General features: G+C 53.3%; 1 pseudogene; it reads right to left on the reverse strand.

Annotated features, from left to right (window-relative positions):
* Positions 1–2,469: 2,469 nt before the first annotated feature.
* Positions 2,470–21,274, reverse strand: LOC111529723 (annotated as a pseudogene).
* Between the last annotated feature and the right edge of the window lie 2,899 nt (positions 21,275–24,173).

Genomic DNA, 24,173 nt, shown 5'->3' on the forward strand with positions numbered 1-24,173 from the left:
AACAAAAAAAAAAAAAAAAAAAAAAAAAAAAAAAAAAAAAAAAAGAATGGCTGCTCCATAGGCAGAATGGCCCCAAAGGCTGCTGGTTGCCCATTTTCATGGTTATTTCTTGATCATACGCTAAACAAGGGTTGGACTATTCATGAGTGTTCCAGGAACGGAGTGGGCAATTCCCGAAACTGAGAGTTTCTGCCCCTCCCTTCTGAGACCATGTAGCGCAACCTCCCGATGTTGCCATGGTATCTGTAAACCGTCGTGGCGCTGGTGGGAGTGTCTTGCAGCAGCTAATGCATTATAATTAGCACATAATGAGCCGTGAAGACAATCAGAGGTCACTCTCGTGGCCATCTTGGGTTTGATGGGCTTTGGCCGACTTTACTGCAACCTGCTTTATCAGCAAGGTCTTTACAAGCTGTATCTTGTGCCGACCTCCTATCTCATCCTGTGACTAAGAATGCCTAGCCGCCTAGGAATGCGGCCCAGCAGGTCTCAGCCTCCCTTTAACCAGGCCCCATTCAAGATGGAGTCGCTCTGGCTCACGTGCCTCTGACAAGTTGGCCTGGGTTGAGTGTTCCCTAGTGTGTGGTTGTTGGAGCTGTTCCTAGGAGTAAGAGGTATTGTCAGTAGGAAACAGGCCTCTGTTAGCCCTGGGGTTGGCACTCTGCCCAAGTATGTCGGTCTCATTTTAGTGGTGATAAAACTGGGGCTCAGAGACATCAACTCCCTCACCCCGAATCCCCAGACTGTCAGTGGTGGACTGGGGTTTGAATGTGGGGCTCGAAGACCCATCATCTCCTCTGGTCCTCCAGTCTCTGCTGCCCAAGAGGAACAGGATGCCAGGATCCAGTCCCCTCATGGCACCAGCCAGGGTGGGTGGAGATGGGGAGGCACTGTTCCAAAGGCCCTGGACTCTGAGGCAGGTCAGGGGCCGAGAGCAACCTGGACCTGCGGACCCCACCCCGAGAAGAGTGGCTGCATGCCCAGCCCAGTGGGCAGGAGATCTGTGTCCTCAGTAAACACGGCGCTTCCCGCTCCTCCAGCCAGGCCGTGCTGTCTTCACGTTTCCAATCATGCGGCCTCCTCTCCAACTCCCAAGCCCAACCCACAGAGACAGCGATCTGGGGTCCACATGAGGTTTGTCAGCAGCTCTGACCCGCTGCTTCCCGCCAGCTCCGCGGCTGGTTCTGGAAAGCTCTCTGCTGCCCCCTGGTGGGGAAGTTCGGGGCAGAGCTCTGGCTGCAAGCATGGGGTCCCAGAACCTCCTGGCTCTGTCACCTCTGCTGAGTGGAAAACCAACCCACGACTGAAGCAGCAGATGGGTGCCTGATTCCTTATAATCCGAGCTCCACCCACTGGCAAGTCTCTCTCTGGGCCTCAGTTTCCCCTTCCATTAAACGAGGGGCTTGGGGGATACTAAGGGGTAACAGCTTAGGACGGCAGGTTTCTTCTGGGGAGATGAACATGTTTTGAAACTACATGGCGTGAGTGGTTGCACAGGACTGTGAGTGCACAAATGCCACCACAGTATTTGCGTTGGAATAGTTAATTGCATGCGATGTGAAAGTCACTTCATTTAGTGTTTAAAAGAGGGGCCTGGGAGAGTGCAGTGTATGTGAGAATCACGTGGGACACCCACAGTCTCTGAACCTCGGTTTCCTTGCCGTAAACTGGCAAAGAGACTGTGTGAGCTGTGTTCCCTGGGGCCAAGAGATTCCAAGAAGGAAAACCTGGGATTCCAGGGACTGGGATGAGGGCCGGGGGCCGGAAGGGGAGGGGGCCTGTGGGGACGGCATAGGGAGCAGCCCAGATAAGGCTTTCAATACTGGGTAGCAGCCTCTACACAGGCGGAGATCCCTGCATCTCACTTCCCGTAGGGCTGACCGGTGGCCAGAGGTGGGACTGGCCAGGCTCAGCCCAACCAAGTCTGGGAGCAGAGGATACTGAGTGAGGGATCCCCGGGGCCACCCTCCCTGGCCTGTGGCTCTCCTGACACCACAAGAAAGGTCCAGGAGCTGGCCTTGGGTCCTGGCAGCAAGCTGGCAGGGTGGTGTGGTGGTCAGTGTACTAGGCTCTGTGTCTCCACCCCTACCTGCTATGTGACGGTGGGCGAGACATCTAACCTCTCTGTGCCTCTGTTTCTTCAATGGCGAACAGGGGCACTAGCAGCCCCCACATGCGAGCACAGTGGCCTGAAGGATAAAGGCAAGGGCGGCACGAGACCAACGGCAAAAGCTCTGAGCAAGGAGAGTAGGGAGCTGCCCAGGGAGTTCTACCACCATCTCCCCTCTGGCCAAAAAGGAAACCGAGGCTCATGGTGACCTGGCCCAGGTCTGTTGGAGTCAGGGTCCTTCTCATCCCCAAGATCTGAGGGCTGCCACCAGGGAAGGAGCTGGCCCCTAGACACCGCCCAGGAAGCGCACAGAGAAGGATGTCCTGGGGACTTCAGTATGTTATTGCAAAAAACCATTTATTGCTATTTGAACCCTGCTTTCACACCTCCATTTCCCAGAAAATGAGCCACGGGAGACACCAGGAGAGGCAGGAGACCATCCTCCTTGCACAAAACCCACTCCCTCGGAAGCTGTCCTCAGCGAGGGTGGCTGGGGCCAACCAGGGGGCCCATCCGCAGAGTGGCAGAGGAGGCAGGTTGACCCTGCAGACATTGAGCACTGTGGTGAAGGTCCTGGCCTTCTAATAGAAGAAGAGCGACTTCTCGCGGTCCAGGAGGAAGTTGTGGGAGATGGTGGCCGGCCGCGTGTAGGTCTTCAGCTGTGCCCTTCTTGTTGCCCAGGTCCACGGTGGCTGCCAGTGCCAGCTGATAGTACCCAGCTGCATCAAACCGTTCCTGAAGGGGACAGGCCATGCTCAGCAAAAGGGGGACTCAGAGCCTGTCTTCCCAGAGGCTGCTCCCATCTCCAGGTCATTCCACATGTCCAGCCAATGCTGGCTCACCCCATGAGCCCTGAAGCCTGTGACACTGCTGTGGTCTCAGCTGCAGGAGGTGGGAACAACCCTGAAACCTCTGGAAGCCTTACTGACTATCCCTATGCTCTACTCACCCCAAGCCTCTTGCCCTAGTCCCACCCTCTCCGCAGGCAGTGGCTGCTTTCCCCATGGGCTGAGGACAGGGCAGATCCTGCCTGCTCTGAGAGTTCCATGCAGGACCCGTGGCTCCAAGCCACAGCAGGGGCACAGCATTGAGTGACCCAGGCTCCCCTCTGGCCCCTGTCCATGCTGACCATTTCCAGGCCCTCCACGGGCCAGGCTCGGTACAAAACCATCTCACAGGTGTCCTCCCTGGCAATGTTCCCTAAAATATTGACAGAGTGTGACTCCCCAGACATCCACTCCCATTTTCAATGCATCTTTGGCTCAAACTCACCATCCCTGGGTTGCGATGCTGCCTCCCAGACCTCCACCTTGACCCTCCCATCTCCCTGCCAGCTTCTCCCCAGGCGCCTCCTCCACCTCGGGGACACCCAAGGGACCTATCTAAGACCCAGGCCTGGCCTGTCCCTCTTTACCATCTCAAGATGGCTCCCAGGGCCAAGGACAAAGTCTAAGATGCAGCAGTCCATTCCCTCACTGCCCCGCCCCACACATGGAACAGGGGCGTGAGAAGACCCCGAGTTACCGCCGCTGCTCATCTAATGTCCCCCGGCCCAGCAAAACCCTGGACTCTGTGCTGGGTGCGTGGCTGAGGCTAACGTCCTTGCTCCCGGTCTGAGGGACCGGGGACTGCACACTTACCACAAAGGTGGCCCGGGCTGTGGCAGAGGGAAGCCCAGGAGCCTGTGGGGGGGACCAGGAGGCCCCTGACTCAGCCGGGGGTGAGAGGCAAGGGCATCCTGAAGGCGTGGCGGCATCCTAACTAAAGAAGGAGCCAGCCAAAGCATGTCTCTGCGTGTGCGTGGTTGTGCGCCTGTGTGTGTGCATGTGTACCTGTGTATGTGGTTGTATGCGCACCTGTGCTTGTGTGTGTGCCTGTGCATTTCCATGTGCCTGTAGTGTGTGCAGCAGCTAGTGAGTGGCAGGCTGAGCCAGGACACACCTAATCCACCCTATTCCAGGGCTCACTCTCACGTGTAGACTAAAGGGGACCACATTTTAGAGGCAATCGGCAAGGATGCCCATTTACCCCTGCCTCTCTGCCAGCCTTCCAGGTCCCATCCAGCCCAGCTTTCTCTCCCACTCCTCTGGGCCCCAGGTCCAGAGCCTCCTATACAAGGAGGAGGGTGTGGCCTTGGAAAGACAGCCGCCCTTGGGGAATTCCGAGGGGGCCTCCCTGTGGGAAGTGGGAAGCTGGCCTGGGCTGACAGCATAGTCACGATGAGGCCCAGAGGGCTGTGCATGGGAAGGAGGTGAAGGAGGCCTCTGCCCCTCGACCCCAACCATGGACTTTGGCCTCTCAGGTACTACTTGGCCCTTTCAGTCCTCTTGGGCAGGCGGAGTGGGCGGCAGGCTTGACCGAGAGAGATAAAGGCGCTCTTCTGGGAGGCCCGTCTCCTGGGTCCCAGGCAAGCCCCTGTGCAGTGAGCAGCGTCCCTCTGGGCCTGACACCTGGCACCTCCCTGTCTGGCTGGGACTTGGGAGGCCACAGGGACCGCTTCTGACCACCAGGTGTCGCCAGCACTGGGCGGGGGCCTCCCGGGCAGCCCAGGCCGGTGGTGAGGGATACGGGGCGGGGTCTTAGGGCTGCCCCAGCTCCTCATGTTGTTCTAAGGCCCCCAAGATCTCGGTCCCTGGACTGGAGCGCCCTGGCCCCTCAGCCCATAAGGAGTACTGTCTTGGTGCCAGTGTGATGGTGAGGAGGGGCGGGTGCCTGCTGGGCAGAGGGGTGGAGACACCCCAGGTCTGAGTCTGCAGGGCTGGGGGCAGAGGGAGCACAGCACCTCCCCTCGAGACCGACCTGACCCAGCAAGGTCTCAGCCTGGCTGGCTGGGGCCCCGCCCCACTGCACCTGCCATGAGCTGGGGTTCCCCTGTCTGTGAACCTGATGGTAAGACACCGGTCCCACCCCACCCTTCCTGGGTGATGTGAAGATTCAAGGTGTCTTGGGACTCCAGGAAGGAGTTGCTCAGTGCAGGCTGGCACCCTGAGCAGGCTTCCTAGAGGAGGCACTGGGATTTGGGTTGGATCTGGATTCAATATGAGGATGATGCCATCCTCCAAAATGTCCTTCTCCCGACCCTGTTTTATTAAATGCAACTTGACACTTGACTGTCAAGACTCAGTTTGGTGTCACCTCCTCCAGGAGGGGCCCCCTGACTACAATCCCCCTTCTTTACCCAGAGGCCACCATTGTCCGCTCATGTGTCAGCCTCCTTCGCTGAGACTGAGTTCTTGAGGGTGGGGCCTGGGTTGTATCTGCGAAACTGGCGTGCTCCTCCAGCTGCGTGCAGAGCTCCAGGGAGGCCACTGGGCCATTCCTAAGGAATGCTGGATCCCAGGCCCCTGGGGTCGGGGTGGAGATCCCACTCCAAGGGGGCTGGAAACACCCCGAGCCCTGCCCCTCCCCACTGACCTTCAGGTCGTAGAAGATATCACCGAGCACCAGGTACACCTTCACGTAGTAGGGGGTCTCCTCGTCAAACTCCAGCAGCGAGATGCAGAGCTACAGGGCCTTGAGGTAGAAGTGCTCTGCCAGCTTGCCATGGCCCAGCAGGTGGTTCAGCACCTGGCTTGCCTCCAGGCACCTGTGGTTACTTGGGCAGCTCTGGCCAGTCCATTCTGGGTTCCCAGACTCACTTTCCCATCTGCAAAGCAGAACTAATAAGGCCTGCCCCTGTCTACTGTGAGGCTGTGGCAAAGTCGGGCTTGGATGGCCCAGCTCTGTGCCTACACATAGCCACCTGCCTTTGTTCACTGGTTTTAACCAGGGGAGCCCAAAACCCATGCAGTCCAGGTGCTCCCGGGCACCCCGGCTCCATGCAGCCCACAGACGTGACATCCGACGACTCCTGGGTGTGTCACGATCAGAGCCTCTTACCTTGGGGAGTCACCACATGCCTGAGCTCCAGGTCCCCCCACAGATGCACAAACCCATCTAGGCTGTCTCATGTCCTCCCCTTTTCAGGGCGAGTGCTGTGGAGCCTGCATTCCCACACAGCTGCACACCTACTGTTTACTGGGCCCCAAGGCACAAGGTGTTGGGGCATGCGGCCCGCCCAGGGTTCCCTGTCTCTGGAGGAGGACAGACGACCCTGGCACAGCACCGGGGATGCCCGGCCTTAAGGGGCAGGCTGCTGGAAGGGGAACTGGGATTTCATCAGCCAGAGAGCCGTGTGGTTGATGAGGGAGGGAGGGGCACAAGACAAAGGGAATGTGCCACTCAGCCTGGCACCTCCAGGGACCGAGATGCCTGGCATGTCTGGAAGGCAGAGGGCACACTGGGCAGCCCTTGTGGTCAGCAGCGGGAAGAGACAGAGGAAGCAGAGCTCAGCCAGGCAGGGAGCTCTGCACTACATGAGAGACCTCGGGCTGTGCCCCATGGCCAGACAGGAACGCCAGCTGGGCAGATCTGCCTGCCTGGACAGGAGACCAGGAAAATCCAGCAGCTGTTTCAGCTTCTGCCCTGCAGACCTGGAGGCTCGGCTCTGGCAAAGTGTGGGTCCTGGCAGGGCGGGGGCTCAGGGGACTTACCCAGAGTGATGCTGAGTGCTAGGGCCATGTGGGCAACCTCCCAGCCCTCTTGGGGCTCCTCCAGCGTGGCCAGCATTGCCACCAGCTTGTTGCACAGCTGCAGCTGCGGCTCTGTCTTGCGGTTGCCCGTAGTCACTGCCAGGGGCAGAGCCCGGTCCTACCACACAGGCAGGTGGGGTCAGGCTTCCCGCAGCACCCACCTTGCCCAGCGCCCTCCTCAGAGCTCAGACATGCGCTTGGAGCTTCCCACGCCCCAGTGCCCCCTGCACCTCCACAGAGCTCTGTGCTCTGGGATAACGCACGGTTCAGACACCCAAGTTGGGGGCTGAAGAGTCATCTCAGGCCCATCCAGATACACCTGGCAGCCTCAGACCAGCCTCTCCCACCTGTGCACCGGGGGTCTGACTGGGGGGAGCCAGCACTCCTCTCTGCTCTAAAAACACATTTATCTGTGCCCAGGGCTGAGCCACACCATGAGCTCAGAGGAAGGGAGAAGCTGTTCCCGCTTCGGGGTGCAGACAGACTTGGGCGCTGGCCCTGGGCCTCTCACTGACATGCTGTGTGTCCTTCGACATGTCCCTGTGCCTCTCTGAGCCTCAGTGTCCTCATCTTCCAGATGACGACAGGACTTTCCACTCATGGTTGTTTGAGATCATCAGGTGCAAGGGTAGAGCCACTGTCATGTCCAGACCCGAGCGTTTCTCCCAGGCAGGGGCACAGTCAATATCATTCCCGGTGAGACCACTGGGAAACTAAGCATGTGCATGGGTGGCCCTGCCTCCAGGTGGGAGGCCTCTGCCCTGCCACACCTGTGCCTCAGCCCTCCTGGTGCCCCCGAGGCCCAACCACATCAGCCCACAGGCCAGCTCACCCGGTAGAAGGACACGGCTTTCCCGCTCCCAGGCCCCATTGAAGAAGATGTCTCCAGCTGCCTCAAACAGCTCCACCCCGGGTTGGAGTCGCCTGTGTACAGGAACGCATTCTGTGCCACCTGAAAGGAGGCAGAAGTTCCCTCAAGACCCACACCTGGAGGTGGCCACGCCCACCTTCACCAACCTCCTTCCTCTCACACACGGCAGGTACACCTGGGCATTTTTCAGACCTGTGCATTAGGGCTGCCCCACCACTGGCATGAGGACAATGAACTGATGCACCTGAGTGCCAGGAGGTGACTGAGCAGCTGCAACCTAGGAGCCCGACACCTGTGAATCCTACCACCAGGGATAGCCCTAGCCCACTCCTCCCCCCAGCACTCAAACAGTCTCCGTGGCCCCCAGATTGCTGGGAACCCATCCCCTGGTTCCTTTCTGTGTTGCCACATCCCTGCCACAGCTCAGGGCTGCACATCAACAGTGTTTGTGGGTGGGCCTGGTCCCCCGTTGGCCATGAGCTCTTGATCCCTCTCCTCAGCTCAAGGAGGTATACAGCAGGTGCTCAATAATGAAAGCCTCACCAGGCTCGTGGGCTTCACAATTTGTTCTAGATCACAGTGTGTTTGGGAAAGCCTCTGAAAACAGCCACTATTGATAGATTCATTTTGTAAGGAGATGTGCCACCTGTCTCTTGGAGCAAGTTCTTCTGTGTGTTAACTGAGTGGTCCCATTATTTGAGCATGTGCTGTATACCAGCCGGTGCTAGGCACTGTGAGGGGCCACACTTCTGCCCTCAGGGAGAAGATGCTGGCCACTGGGGGAGGATGTGAGGGAACCAGTTGGAGGGAGGGAAAAGGCACACAACAGGTGCTCAGCAGTGGCTTAGGAATGAGTAGATGGATGGATGAATGGATGAGCAGATGTATAGACGGACGGATGGATGGGTGTGTGGATAGATGAATGCTTGGATGGATGGACAGATGAATGCATGGACGGATGGGTGGATGGAATGATGTGTGTATGTATGTATGTATGGGTGGGTAGATAACGTATGTACATATGGATGCACAGATGGTGTATAGACGAATGTATGGATAAACAAATGGACAGATAGATGAATGGAGGGATGGATTAATAGATTGGTGGGTGGATGAATGATGGACAGATGGGTGAAAGGATGGATGGATGGGTAGATGGGTGATGGATGGATGGAAGGATGAACAGGTGAATGGATGGATGATGGTAGGATGAATGGACAGATGGATGGAAGAACAGGTGAATGGATGGATAGACGGGTGAATGAATGGATGATAAAAGGATGTATGAATGATGGAAGGATGAATGGACAGACGGATGGATGGATGGATGGATGGAAGGAAGGTTGAACAGGTAAATGGATGATGGAAAGATGAATGGATGGATGGATGGAAGAACAAGTGAATGGATGAATGATAAAAGGATATATGAAGGATGGATGAATGGACAGATGGAGGATGGATGCATGGATAAGTGGGTGGATGGATGGAAGGATGAACAGGTGAATGGATGGATGATAAAAGGATGGATGAATGATGGCTGGATAAATGGACAGAGGGATGGATGATGGATGCATGGATGACGGATGGATAAATGGATGGTTGGATGGATGATGGATAGAAGGGTGAACAGTTGGATGGATGGACAGGTGAATGGATGGATGATAAAAGGATATATGGATGATGGATGGAAGGACCCACAGGTGTATGGGAAGATGATGGAAGAATGGATAGATAGACAGATGGATGGATGGAAGGATGAACAGGTAAACAGATAGATGATGGAAGGATGAATGCATGGGTGGGTGGACAGGTGAATGGATGGATAGATTAGTGAATAGATGGATGATAAAGGGATGGATGAAAGGACGGATGAAAGGACGATGGGTGGATGGATGGAAGGATGAACAGGTAAATAGATGATGGAAGGATGAACGGATGGATGGATGGACAGAGTGAACAGCACAGGGGCCCTCCTGCATCCCTTGCCACTCACCTGGATGTACAGGTCCACCAGCTCGCTCTGCCGCAGGATGTAATAGATCTTCTCTGCTTGCAGCCAGGCATGCGCCTCCTCTTCTGGAGGTCAATGAAAATCCCCAGACTTCTTTGGTGTAGTCCAGAGTGGATCTGTAGGCCCTGGAATCAGACGCAGTGTCAGAACAAGGGCTCTCATCCTCCTGGAAACAGTCTGCCTCCTCCCGTGGGTCTGGTGACAGATGAATCTGGAATGTGGGGACTGGGAACGGCTCTCGTGTGTGTGCAGTGTTCTGCCCTTCCCAGGCTGCTGGGAGGGCCAGGGTGAACACACACGGCATGGAAAAGATGACGGACATCCTTCTGAGGGAATCGAGCATCATGCTGCCCTGTGGCAGGAGGAGTGTGCTAGCCCATCTCCCCTGCCTCCCAGACATGGCCTGTGTCTTCTCCAGACGCACCAGGAGCCGTTAGTGTTCAGAGGCTATCTAGGTCAATGGTTCCCAAGGTGTGCAGGCATCACAGTCACTCGGAGGCCTGTCTGTATAGCTTGCTGGTCCTGCCCCCACAGCTTCCAGTTCCACAGGCCTGGGGCAGGCCCTAGAACTCCCACTTGCCACCATCTCCTAGGTGACATGGATGCTGCTCTGCTCATCTAGGGACTACACTTTGAGAAGCATGGCTCCAGCACACTGGCCCATTTTCCTTCTGTGAACCTGAGGCCAAGACTGGAGCCAGTCTCCCGGGTCCCCATAGAATCTGGCTCCTTCCCTGCTCTCTCAGTAAGTCCGACACTCGAGGGGCTGTGACTGTAGCAATGTCACCAGGCCCTGTGGGTGGGGTGGCCAGGGCCATGGTTATCCCCACCAGGTCAGGATGCTCGGGGGAAGCCGAGTGGGCCACATATGGGATGTGAGACCTTGAAACCCTGCCCCAGGGAAGCAGGTGACACACTTGGCTCTGTCTTCTGTGGGAGAGAAGCCACAGGTGGCTGCTGTGGTCACATTTAAGGGGACAGATGAAGGCCAGGAGTGAAGATTCGGGGCAGGCAGAGGTCAGATGACAAAAGCCACCATAGTAGGAAGAACATCCCAGAGTGTACGTACTGCCTCTGCTGGGGTTGAGATGATCTTTGACCCAACAAGCGAGGCTCAAGCTGGGACTCACAAGCCAGCAGCAGCCCTGGGACGACCCCAGGCCCACCAGCTCAAAGCATCTGATGCCAAAGAACCAAGTGATCCAAAGGAAAGGGCCTGATAGGGCCCTGGGCCAGCTTCCCTGTGCCCCCCCCTCCCTGCCCTGCTCCCCCAGCCCCCTTGCCACCCTCCCCAGCCCCACCACTGCAAAGCCAGCCCTGACCGCTCAGTGCCCTGGAACAGGTAGAGCTGACTGATGGTCTCCAGGAGCTGCCCCCTCCAGCACCTTGTGGGCCACCTTGAGGGCCAGGGAGAGCTGGAGCTCATGGTAGATGACACACTGGGCCTCGATGGGCATGACGACGCTGTAGAAGTAGCACAGCCGCTGGACGGCCCGCAGCTGGCCTGGGCAGAAGACAAAATGGAAGACGTCAGCCTCCCAGCATCAAAGCGAGGTTGGCTGGGCTCGGAGGCCCCTGCGCTGTGCTCGTTCCTTTCACACCTCTGTGAACCTGGGCCCCATAGGCGGGCAGCCTGAGCTCAGACAGGCCATGTACCTGTGCAAGGGCAGACGCTGAGCACACCGTGACATGGGCACAGCTTGGTGCAGATGCTCATGGTAGAGGCCGGCCTTCTTTACAACTCCCAGGGCTGAGGTCCTGGCCAGGCTCGGCCCCAGCACCAGGCTATCTATTTCTGCTTCACAAAGTCCCTCTGGCCAGGACCAGGGCCGCCTTCAGCCTGAGCTGATGAGGCCAGGGGCACACGTAGCCCCTGTCGCAGATGGAACCCCGGGAGAGCAAAGCCAAGCGTCATATCTGCCACACATGGCATCATGTTGGGGGAATGGGGTTCAAAACCAGCCCCTGGTGTTCCCACACATGCTTCTTTCATGCAACCAGGCTCCAAACCCACAGGCACACTGGCCTCTCCCAAAGTCAGGGTGCTGGGAACAGTGGAAAGCTTCTAATTTTCTAGTGTCAGAAACATTCCGAAGATTAACACCGGAAACCAGGTATGCCGAATGGACATCTGTCACACACGCCACCCAACAACAGCGGAATACACAGTCCTCTCAGGCACCCATGGGACATTCCCCATGACAGACCACGTGCCAGGCCACAAAACGAGCCTCAGTGAATGGAGAAGGACTGAGACCAAAGCAGAGGTGTTCTTCAGCTGTACTGGCACGAAACTGGAAGTCAACAGTGAAGAAAACGTGGGAAATTCAAAAATATGTGGAAATTACACACTCCTAAACAACCAGTGAGTCAAAGAAGAGACCATCAGGGAAACTGAAAACTAATTTGAGAAGAATGCGAACAAATGCACAGCTCGGGCCAGCGCGGTGGCTCCCGCCTGTCATCCCAGCACTGTGGGAGGCCGAGGCGGGAAGATCGCTTGAGTCCAGGAGTTTGAGATCAGCCTGGGAAACATGGTGAAACCTCGTCTCTATAAAAAAATACAAAAATTAGCCGGGTGAGGTGGTGCACATCTGTAATCCCAGCTACTCGGGAAGCTGAGGCATGAGAATGGCTTGAACCTGGGTAGAAGTTGCAGTGAGCCAAGATTGCACCACTGCACCCCAGCCCGGGCAATGGAGCAAAACCTAAAAAAAAAAAAAAAAAAAAAAAAAAAAAAAAAAAAAAAAAAAAAAAAGCACAGCGTATCAAAAACTCCAAGATACAGCTAAGGCAGTGCTGCAAGGGAAATTATAACTGTAAATGTCTACATTCAAAGAAAGAAGAAAAATCTCAAATCAAAAACCTAACCTTCCACCTTGAGAAACTAGAAAATGAACTAAACCCAAAGTGAATAAAAGGAAGAAAATAATAAACGTGAGAGTGGAAATGGGAAGTAAAAATACAGAGAATGGAAAAACAAAAGAGACAGTCAACAGAACCAAAAGTGGGTTTTTTGAAAATAATAACAAAATTGACAAGTCTTTCACCAGACTGACCAAGAAAAGAAAGGTGGGACACAAATGACTCAAATCAGAGACTGAGCACCATGGCTCACGCCTGTCATCCCAGCGCTTTGTGAGGCCGAGGTGGAAGGATCGCTGAGGCCAGCATTCAAGACCAGCCTGGGGGAACATGATGAGACCCCACCTCTAATAAAAATAAATAAATAAACAATGACAAACCCAAGTTTCTAAAATCAGAAATGAAAGAGGAAACATTATTGCCGACCTGACAGAAATAAAAGGATTCCATGAAAACACTACGAACAATTGTACACCAACAAATCAGACCATCTAGACACAACAGCCAAACTCCTAGAAGGACACGAACTACCGAAAGTGACTCAAAAATGACCCCAAGTAAGCATGTGGGGTATCAACCCCACCCTCGGTCTCCTCGATCGTTCAGCGCAGGGTGGGGAGACGGGGAAGCATGATCTCTATTCCCTGGCCTGCATTTAAAAGTCTGAATCCCCCAGCACCCCGGGGAGGGCCTCGTAGGAGGAGGTGCCACAGGCTATTGTGCCAGGAGCCACCGGAGGCTGCAGTGGGGGCTGGGTTGCTGCGTTCCTGGAGGGTCTCCTTCCAATCAGAGAATACCCCTGGGGAAGAAGCCTGGGTCTGAACCCCCCACCCCTCCTTGGGCAGATGTGTGGGACCGGGGCCGCTTCACACGGTCCTTTCCAAAATCTCATCCCTCCTAGGGCCAGGACTGGATGCCAGGCCTGTGCTGGGAAATGGGCAGGTTTGGTCACAGCCCCTGGGGCTCTGGTCCAGGCCACGGGAGGCACCTCTGAGTGGTCTCACTGTGCCATGACAAACCGCTGCAAGGCAGAGGGGACTCAACAGTATCCCTTGTCTCAGCCATTTCCCTGGACTCAACTTCCTCATCTATCCATTGCGGCCTAGATTTCGGACAGCCCTGCCCACCTACCGTCCGTTCACTGCTCAGTGTGCAGTGACTGTTCGATAGCACTCCATGGCTCCCCAGTGCTCTTGGGGAAAAGGCAAGCCACAGCCTGAGGCCCCAGGCCCTGCTTAGCTCTCCAGAAGAGCTTCTCACCATCCAGCACCCAACCCACCCACTCCCAACTCTGCACCTCCCCGTATGAGCCCTGCTCACTCACCCCCACTCACTCACCCCTGGGCCTTCACACAGGCTACACCACCAGCCCCTCCCCCACCACCCCTCCCTCATCCACACCTAGTACTTGACTAAATCCTCTCAACCCTCTGGTCCCAGACTAAAGAGGCTTCCCTAACCCGCGGCCAAGTGCTGCCCCACCATCACGCCACTCACCCTTTTGTGGCTTCTCTGGCCTAAAGCTCACGTTCCCACGCTCAGCACCTGCCTCCCGAGGACCCCAGAAGCTTCATTTGTGGGTGGGGCCTGGCACACTCTGCACGAGCTGCTTTTGCATGAACTGCTCTGCGGCTTTGGACAATCACCCGCCGCTGTGTCCTCTGTGAAGTGGGATGACAGGTGCGCAGGGCTGCTGAGATACCAAGCAGATAACACAGGCACAAGAACTGGTGTTCAGGGCCTGGCTCATGGAGGGGCCCCAAGTCCCAGCTCAGCAGCGCCTGCCTTGATCCCAGGGTTATGGCCAGGGATTCCCAGCACGCAGGACTTTCGGTGCTCAAGGCAGGATGGTGCCTGAGCAAACCGGAAAGAGCTGGCTGCCCCAGTAGGGCACAGAGGGCCTGGCCCTGCATGGGAACCACCTGTCTCCAGGGCGCTTGCCAACATCTGCTGCTGGCCATGACTCAGCACTTTCGATGGTGGAAAAACCACCACTTGTTTCCAAATCACAAACCCCAGGTGTGCCCTGACCCGAGTGGCCCCAGAAGGCGCACAAGAGGAACTGGGGCACTCACTCTCCACGTGGTCCATCTCCACGGCCACCAGAAGGGCCCACTCATAGTAGCCCTTGCACTGATGGGCCGGGCCCTGGTGGGTGCAGAGGTGACCCAGCTGCAGGAGTATGTGGGTGAAGTCCCGGCCACACTCCCCACAGGGAAGCCTTGAGAACAGACCCACAGCCTCCAGGAGGTAGTGCTGGGCCAGTCTGCTGGCACCTGAGTGCAGGCACAGGGTCCCGAAGTTGGCCAGCACCACTGCCTGGTTCCTCCGCTGGCCCAGGTCCCAAACCACCCATAGGGCGCAGTAGTAGCCCCCGGCTGCCTCCCTCGTCCGGCCCGTCCTCTTCAGAGCCACGGCCACCATGTTGGCAATCACACCTTCCTGGTGCTCGCTAGCCACCACAGCATCCTGGACAGACTGCAGGATGTTCAAGGCCACCAGGCTCTGCCCATGAAGCACGTGCAGCCAGGCCAGGGCCACCAGGGTGTCCACGATGGCACAGACTCCGGCAACAGCTCTGGCTTCCACCGCCTGCGTCATGAAGGTGATGGCCGGCCCATAGTAGCCTTGGTGGCTGTACGGCTGGGCCAGGCTGGTGTGGAGAAGGCCACGCAGAGCCTGGCCTGTGCCCAGGGTTAGGGAGGCCAGTGCTCGTCTGAGGTAGTGGGAAGTCTGGGTGGGGAGGCTGTGGGGCTGGAGGGCGTTCTGGAGCACCAGCTTCACGCTCCTCAGCGAGCCGGCCAGCGAGTCCTGTGTCCTCAATGAGGCCACCTTGACACAGCTCAGCACCAGGTGGGGCAGGCACTTGCGGCTGTAGATGTCTGCCAGGAGCAGGGAGCAGTCTGAGAGCCACGCAGCGTCTGGGGCTCCCGAGTCCCTGTGCAAAAGCAACATCCGCTCTAGGAAGGACAGGGCCTCCTCGGGCTGCTTGAGGTGCATGTGGTGCCTGGCCAGCAGGAAGCAGGCCTGGGCCTCGGCCTGCAGGCTCTGGCCACCCACCGCCCACTGCAGCGCCAGCTGCAGGAGCTCCCCATCCACCTCGGTGCTGCAGATGTGGCCGGGCGTCCCCAGGAGCAGGGCCATGGCTTTGGGAACCACCTGTGTAAAGTTCTCCCGGTTCTGCTTCCGGTAAATGCTGGTCAGGTTGGCGTACACAGCCACCACCTGGAACAGGTCCCCGAAGCTGCCCTCCAGGGTCCCCAGTGTTTCATCAAAGTACACCCGGGCCTGGGACAGCTTGAGCCTCCTGCTGTACAGCTGCCCCAGGAGGAAGCAGAGCCTGGCCAGGGCCAGGAGGAGGCCAGCTTTCCTGGCCGCCCCTCGAGCCTGTGCCAGGCGCCCAGTCAGCTCCTCCTTGTCGCTAAAGCTGCAGAACATGCCGCTCAGTCATGGCAGCGCCACGTTGTACAGGCCGTGGAAGCTGGCCTTGTATCCGGAGGTGTTCAGGAACAGCAGCCGTGAGCTCAGGGCCTCTGGATCCTCCCAGTCTTCTTCAGCTTCCAATCAGAAGGAGGGCTCCTCGGGGTCCTGCAAGCTCACGTTGCTGGATGCTGCACAGAGACCCCAGGACGCTGGCTCCTGGGGGCAACCTGGGCAGGTCTTGCATTGTTCCAGAACATTCCTCACCTTCGGAAGGGTCTCCTGTGGCTCCAGGCCCAGGCAAGGTGGAGGTATTTCTGCAAGTCAGAAAAACACCTGGACAGATTAGAGTCCAGCAGTGAGTCCTTGGTCCACTGGGGGCAGGTCCCCACATCCCAGCCCTCTGTGTCCCTGGCGCAGCTTGCCATGAGCCCTTGAGAATTATATGCAATGCAAACCCGGGCCTGGAGCACATAGGAACTCTGGCACTAGGGGGACAGAGAGAGCACGCAGGCCCGTGGCCCGACTCTCCTACGAAATCACCCTCTTGTCCTGCTTTGTCGCCCACCTGACAGCATGGTTTGAGAAGACTATGTCAGCTCAGTGATCTCTCAGAGATGCCTTTCCCTTTTGAAAGAATCAAAGCCTTCTAACTGGACCCATGTGTATGCAGCACTACAACTACAAATGTAACTTCTGTCAGCATATTGGGCCCCCGGTGGGGTACAGGAATCCATGAAATACTCAACAGCCAATCAGAGCTATTGATCAGCTCAAAAGCTGCTATGCAAAATTGGTAAAGCCACCGACGGCACAGGACAGGGGTGTTGTACCCAGGTACCAAGCTCCGTGCAGGGAAATGGACCATCCCTGCAGGAAGGATAGGAAAGCTTCCAGGCCTCTGAGGCCACCTTCACCTGGTATGGTCTGAAAACCTGAAGCCCACAGTTCCTAAAGGGTTAACAAAGGCCAGCCTGCTCCAGCAGCCCACTGGCGCCTGCTGGCTTTGGTGGATTCCTAGCCAAAGCCCCCTCCCAGAGGTGAGCAAACAAGCGCGAAAACCTGGGATGAAAGGAGGCATTACTGGGAAGGAAAACACCTAGATTGAAACAGACTCTCTGTTTCAAGCTCACATGTAAAAAGTATTTTCAATACAAACTGCCTCCTTATTCATCTGTAAAGCCTTGGAATTAAGAAAAATAAATAAATATGATTTAGAGGCAAATGTCTGACTTGACTACACTAGATTAGCTAAGAAATCTCCCCTACTCGGCAGAGGCACACAGCCCCTCCTAGCCACTAGCCACTACCCTGGCCTCCGGGGCAGCTGGAGAGCCATGTGCCTTTGCTCCAGTGACTTTGGCAGAGGGTGGAACCACCCCCTCCCTGAGCCAAACCTACAACAGCCTTCCCTTCCCCACTGGCTCCCCTCAGGAAGGAGCAGACCCTTCAGGGACCTCAGTTGAGGCCCTCCCATCTCTGAGGCAGAGCACAGGGTGAACTGCAGCTTCTCCGGGTCATGAAAAAGGAACCCACAGCTACATGTGGGCCCCAGCAGTGGAAAGGATGCCCCACCTCGGTCGGGGACCAGGCGGGGGTCAGCATGTTCATTGGAAGAAGTGTGGGACACCACGGCCTCCAGTGCCAGAGTAGACGGGAGGTTCAGGCCCACCTCAGGCAATGTTCCTCAAGCCCCCGGCCCACACCACAGAGGGGTGACAGCCGCATCCAGTGCCCAAAGTACTCAGCTCTGTCCCCTCCCCCCTCATTACTCCAAGGCCCAGCTCATAACCAGAGGAAGCCTGAGACATGGGCAAAACCTACCTTGTTCCTGTGACTGCTCCTTCTCAGCTTCCTCTACTGAGTCTGGCAAGGGAGAAAAGAGAAGCAATGAACACCCCCAGCCAGCAGCTCTGGTCCCATGTCAGGTTGAGCTGGGTGTCGGTGTTGCAGGGTGAGAGCATTGCAGGGTGCAAGGGTTGAAAGTCATATCATCCTCTTCCCTCTTGGATCATGGGAACATCACTGGGGGGTGTACACTTTCTGCAATATTGGGAGTAACATTGTCTTCTGTGCCTTGGAATATTAAGGACAGTATCACGGGGGGGCGTGTACATCTGCAATATTGGAATAATATTATCCCCCCTCCCCCTGCATACTAGGAAAGAGATCACAGAGTGGGTGTTCACCTCCTGCGATGTGGGGATTAATACCATCTTCTCCCCTTCTGGATATCAGGAAGAGTATCACACAGGCGTGTACAGTGTCTGCGATACTGGGAGTAATATCAACCTCTCAGACTTGGAATATTAAGAAGAATATCACAGGGTGGATGTACACCCCCTGCCATATTGGGAGTAATATCAGCCTCTCCTCTCCATGGATATTAGGAACAATATCCCAGGTTGGGTGTACGCCTCCTGCTCTATGGGGAGTCATATCATCCTCTCCCTTCCAGGATATTAATAACAATATCACAGGGTGGGTGAACACAGCCTGCGATACTGGAATTGTTATCATCCTCTCCCCCTCCAGATACTAGGAACCATATCACAGAAGAGCTGTACCCTCCCTGCGATATTGGGAGTAATATCATACACTTGTTCTGTGAATATTAGGAGTAATATCACCAGGTGGCTGTCCATTCATTGCTATGTTGGGAGTCATGTCATACTCTACCCCCTGGATATTAGGATCAGTGTCACAGGGTGAGTGTACACCTACTATGATATTAAAACTAAGATCATGCTCTCTGTCCCTGGATATTAGGAACAACATCACAGGTAGGTGTACTCTCCCTACGGTATTAGAAGCAATAATATGATTAATTAGTAAACATCAATGATTGATTTTAATAATTATCAGGCTGGTCTAGAACTCTTGACCTCAGGTGATCTGTCTGCCTCAGCCTCCCAAAGTGCTGGAATTACAGGCGTGAGCCACTGCCCCAAGCCAACACTTCTTGACATCCCTTTTTGGACCTCAAATTTAGCATGCCGAAAACACACTTTTGATTCCCCCTGCTATAACCCACTCCTCCCATAGTCTTCCCGATCCCAATAACAGCATCTCTCGCCTTCCAGTTACTCAGGCCAAAATCCTTGACATCATCCTTAAAACTTCTTTTTCTCTCTTTTGTCATCCAACCCATTTAAACTCTCCTTTCAAAATATACGCCAGAACTAACCACTTCTCACCTTTCTTATCATTTCCAACCAGGTCCAGCCCTCATCATAGCGATCTGGGTTACTGCAAAAGCCTCCCAATCGCCAGGCACAGTGGCTCATGCCTGTAATCCCAGCACTTTGGTAGGCCAAGGCAGGTGGATCATCAGAGGTCAGGAGCTCAAGACCAGCCTGACCAACATGGTGAAACCCCTCTACTAAAAATACAAAAAATTAGCCGACCATGGTGGTGGGTGCCTGTAATCCCAGCTATCCGGGAGACTGAAGCAGGAGAATCACTTGAACTCAGAAGGCAGAGGTCACAGTGAGCCGAGGTCGTGCCATTGCACTGCAGCCTGGGTGACAAGAGCGAAACTCCATCTCAGAAGGTTAAAAAAACAAAAACAAAAAAAGCCTCCCAACGCACCTCTCTCCTTCCGCCTTTCACTCTGCCCTGCATTCTACCTTCCACTCTCAAACATTTCAGAAAAAAAAAATTATATCCAGAGAGAAAAAGAAAGTACAAATGCGGTGAAATGTTTGGGGAATCTGAGGGAAGAGTATATTGGAATTCCCTGTACTATTTTTGCAACTTTTCAGTAAGTCTGGATTATTTCGAATTCAAGAGTTAAAGGAAAAAAAAAAAAAAAAACACTATCTCCCTTTGTGAATCCATCCTGTCTTTACCCTGGCAACTTGAGGACACTCTCAACTAAGCACATCTATTTTTTCATGAACACTAAAAGAACTCTTGCCTAGTTTTGACTTTCTGTGCTTGGCAGTAGAAGTGTGTGTGTGTGTGTGTGTGTGTATTTCATATATATGTGTGTGTGTATATATATGTGTGTGGTGTATCTGTATATATATAGAGGAATACATATGTGTGCATATATATTAATATGTATTTTATATTTACAATGGTAATGTGTATATATATAAATATATGTGTGTGTGTAGATATATATAATACATACCCCATAGCCTGTCCTTAACCAGTTCTAAACTTTGTCGGAAAAACACATACCTAAGCAGAGAATTTCAAAATAATATGATGAATATTTTGATACACGGATATGTTGCTATGGAACACGCTGCTGAGACACAAAAGTCTTCATTGTCCTACACAGGGCAATGAATGAACGAAGTTTTGCACCTATAGTCACCCCCTCTGATATCCCCTCAAACGTTTATAGTTATATGCATTTTCTTCCCCCGGGACCCCCGTTTCATAAGGGTTAGTCTTAGAGCCTAGCAAGTTCCTACTACAGCTGGCACACATATGCCATTCAAGAAACAGTGGCGGAGTGAATGACGAGTTAAGAACCATTTGTCAGCCAGTGCTCAGTAATACAACATGCACTGGTATGCAAATTACATTTTTGTTGAGAGCAACAGCAGGATCACAAATTATCTTTCCAGAGAAAGCAAACCTCAAAAGCTTCTTTACCCTACTAAAGCACATTATAAGAAGCTCCCCTTATATAAAAGACAACCACATTCGTTATCAATGGCATGTAAACCTAATAAGCCTTCACCTCTGATGACATCGCTTCTATCCCCAGGGCTAGATAAAGGAGGGTCCTGAAACCCTGGTAGTTGTGAAGGGGGCTCCCAGCTCTGACAGTCTTGAACCCTGCGGGCGCGGAGGTCACACAGCAGAAGAACAGAGGGAAGCATCATCAGGCTTCAAATATGTTTGAACCAGAGATGGCAAATAGGCTTCAGCCAACTGAAAACACCAGAGATTCATGGTGGCCACCTGAGGGGTTGTGCTCTTAAAAAACAAAAATTAAAAATTAAAATTAAAAAATTAAAAAAGAAAGGGGTCAAGAATCCATCAGGTCTGACTGAGACATGTATCAGTGACTAACACCCCGTATAGCAAAAGTACTCCGGTGCGCTTTGGGTACTCACAGCTTCAGCAGTATTCAAAGGCATGTGCTTCCCTAAGACTAAGCCACAGGAATAGCCCCAGCAACACTGCCAGGAGAAATGTCTAACATGGATTTGGCTAGAAATACAGTTGTCTTTAACAAATTAACACTGAATAAATCCTGACTTATTAGAGCCTGCGAAAATGACATTCTCAATGATAACAGTTATCACTACAATCTCCAAAGATCTGCGATCCTGCAGGAACTGTGACAGCGCAGGCCACATATCCAGAATGCTTCCCAGACTGCCTGTTACAGAATAAAAGAAATGAAACCCCCCCTAAGAATATCTTCACTCACATTCAGCCAGTTCTTCCTTTGTGTGCATCTCTGTGCTAAAATGGCCATTCTTCCCCACAGCCTGAAGTCATATGCTCAAATAAATGGGACTCACATGAAGCCAGAAACGTGCAGATGCCAAGGAAACCAACACAAACGAAATGAGCTGGAGTGTGTGGCCAGGAGGATGGTACTTCGCAGGAAGCAATTACTTCATCTCTGCCCATGAAGCAGGCAGCTGTCATTGTCTCCCAGGCCCACGCCAGCCACTCGAAGTAGGTTCTAACCAAACTACCTCCAACAATCAACATAAATACACCACACAATTGGCTTCTGAAAGGACACCTTGCAACCAACAAGATACTGTTAGCACAACTTTGACAAACTGTGCAACTAAAAACCTTGGAAAGGGATAAACACTGCCACGTTTTGACTCAAATACTGTTAGGTGGTAGCACCGCAATAATTCACTGAAACAAAGAATGAATGAGGAATATGTTTATATAGGAATCAGAGGAAGCACGACTAATCATTTAAAGAAATAGGTCAAGAAACTGCTAGGTTCAAATCCTACCATGAGACATTCTCAGGGCCTTAGGCAAATTCACTTCTCTTGGTCCTGTTTCTAGGTTCATCAAAAATCAGCTTTGGACTAGGGAATCTATTGCTTTCCACTGCCTTCCTTCTGCGATTCCAGCCCAGATTTTAGGACTGCTCTCCCACTTGGTATATGAAAGCACTTTCTATGTATAATAGCAAGAGTACATTTCTGTGTTGAATGCGGTTTGGGACCTACTCTACGAGGAAGAATATCATCATGTAACTTTAAGCATGACGACAAGGCACACTCTAGATAAGGATAACACATAAGATGTGGCCATACACCTGTGTGTGCCTGGCAGGGAGATGGGGAAGTCTCATTTAATGAAGGCCGGGTACCTGTTGCACCTTACCATCCTCAGTCCACATCAAGTTCACAACGTCCTTCTGACATCAAACCACAGGTATCACATACTTTTCCATACTTTCTACCCAAGATTAAATTATGCAGAGCACCGTGATAAAGACGCCCCATCCCCAGCATGTTGGCTCTCATTCTGTAGAATTACATACTTGAGGTGCAAAATGATCACCAGGCTGCAGCGGCAAGCAAGACCGAGCTCCGTGGGGACAGCAGGCCCTGCAGCAGCCACCACTCCTGTCGCCACAGTCTGATGCAGCTGCAGAGAAGCTGTGGCTGAGGCCATTCACTTTGTGAGAGAACCGCACAGGAGGGAAAAGGTAGGGAATGTCGGGAAGAGGGCAATGTCATGCTTCTGAGCCCAATCCAAGCCACAGCATCCCCTGTGACTTGTACATATATGCCCAGATGGCCTGAAGTAACTGAAGAATCACAAAAGAAGTGCAAATGCCCTGTCCCACCTTAACTGATGACATTCTACCACAAAAGAAGTGAAAATGACCAGTCCTTGCCTTAAGCGATTATATTATCTTGTGAAATTCCTTTTCGTGGCTCATCCTTGCTCAAAAAGCTCCCACACTGAGCACCTTGTGACCCCCCACTCCTGCCCACCAGAGAACCCCCCTTTGACTGTAATTTTCCTTCACCTACCCAAATCCTATAAAACAGCCCCACCCTTATCTCCCTTTGCTGACTCTCTTTTTTGGACTCAGCCCAACTGCACCCAGGTGATTAAAAAGCTTTATTGCTCACACAAAGCCGGTTTGGTGGTCTCTTCACACGGACGTGCATGACAGGCAGGTGCAGAGCCAAGAAAGGACCTGTGATGAGAAGAGAAAGGAATGCGCCTCCCTGTACACACACTCGGATTTTATGACAATGTGGGCAGGGGGATGAACTGCATGCCTGAGAACATTCCTCCAAGTTCTTTTGCTGATTTTCTAAATATTGATGTAAAATCTGAACTCAGACAAAATTTTTTTAAATCGCTTCAATCAACATCTTTGTCTAGTGCTCAGCATCATGTCTACATGATCATCTAGAAAACCAACTTCGGTTCTAAGGCTCACATCCTCCTATGAAGTCCCAGGGATTTTACAAGGGAATGCACCTCTCATTCGCATCAAGAACACACGCAACTACCATTAAAGAAATGCTTAATTTGCTTACATAATTTTTTAAACACCCAGATTTGAAATACAATAGAGAAGACAACTTTTTGATAGCTCTGCTTTCCAACTGCGAACTGCGGATGGAGAAAATAACCTGCTATGATTTCTAACCAGTCAACAACCTGTCTTCCCTGGCTGCAGTAGGAGCAATCTTTCTGAGCTTAGGATGAAAAAGATCCCAGCTGTTTAGGGGACAGATAGTCATCAGTTCTCAGAGGGCTTCCTGGGTCCCAGATCCCCATGTGATACGTGGAACTAAAAAGCTATCAATGACCAAGCATCTGAACGCTTATCCCACCTCACCATCTGCTTCTCCTGCCATGCAAATTTAAAATTAATAAGCCTGCTATTAGAGACCAGAGTTGGTGCTGCGTCTGTCTTCCTAAAATTACGGATAATTACCAGCCCACAATGGCTTCTAATCAGATTTGAGTAGTTCCTTAGACAGGAAGCTAAAGTGCCTCAGCCCTAAACTGAGAAAAAAAGAGAAACTGGAGTGCTCTAGGTTTGATTTTTTCCCCTTGTTCTAAAGTTGCTGTTCCCGAATCTCCTTCTACTGTCTTGTTTATAAAATGTACGAGAAACAGGGAAATTCAAAGACATGATAGAAATGGCCACTTTTTCTAGGTACAAACTTTGTGAACATTATTTTCAGCTGCTGGGCTTTTTCTCCACAAACTGTGAGCCTGGAGTACATTTTCTCCCTCGTGGTTACACATTCAGAGTCAGGGAAAGTGGCTTTAGCAGTAAAGAGGTGAGTGCAGTGAGAAGTGACCGGACACTGAGAAGGACAGACAGGGACTCTACCTCGGTGG

This window comes from Piliocolobus tephrosceles, chromosome 5 (genome assembly GCF_002776525.5).
Source record: "Piliocolobus tephrosceles isolate RC106 chromosome 5, ASM277652v3, whole genome shotgun sequence".
NCBI lineage: Eukaryota > Metazoa > Chordata > Mammalia > Primates > Cercopithecidae > Piliocolobus > Piliocolobus tephrosceles.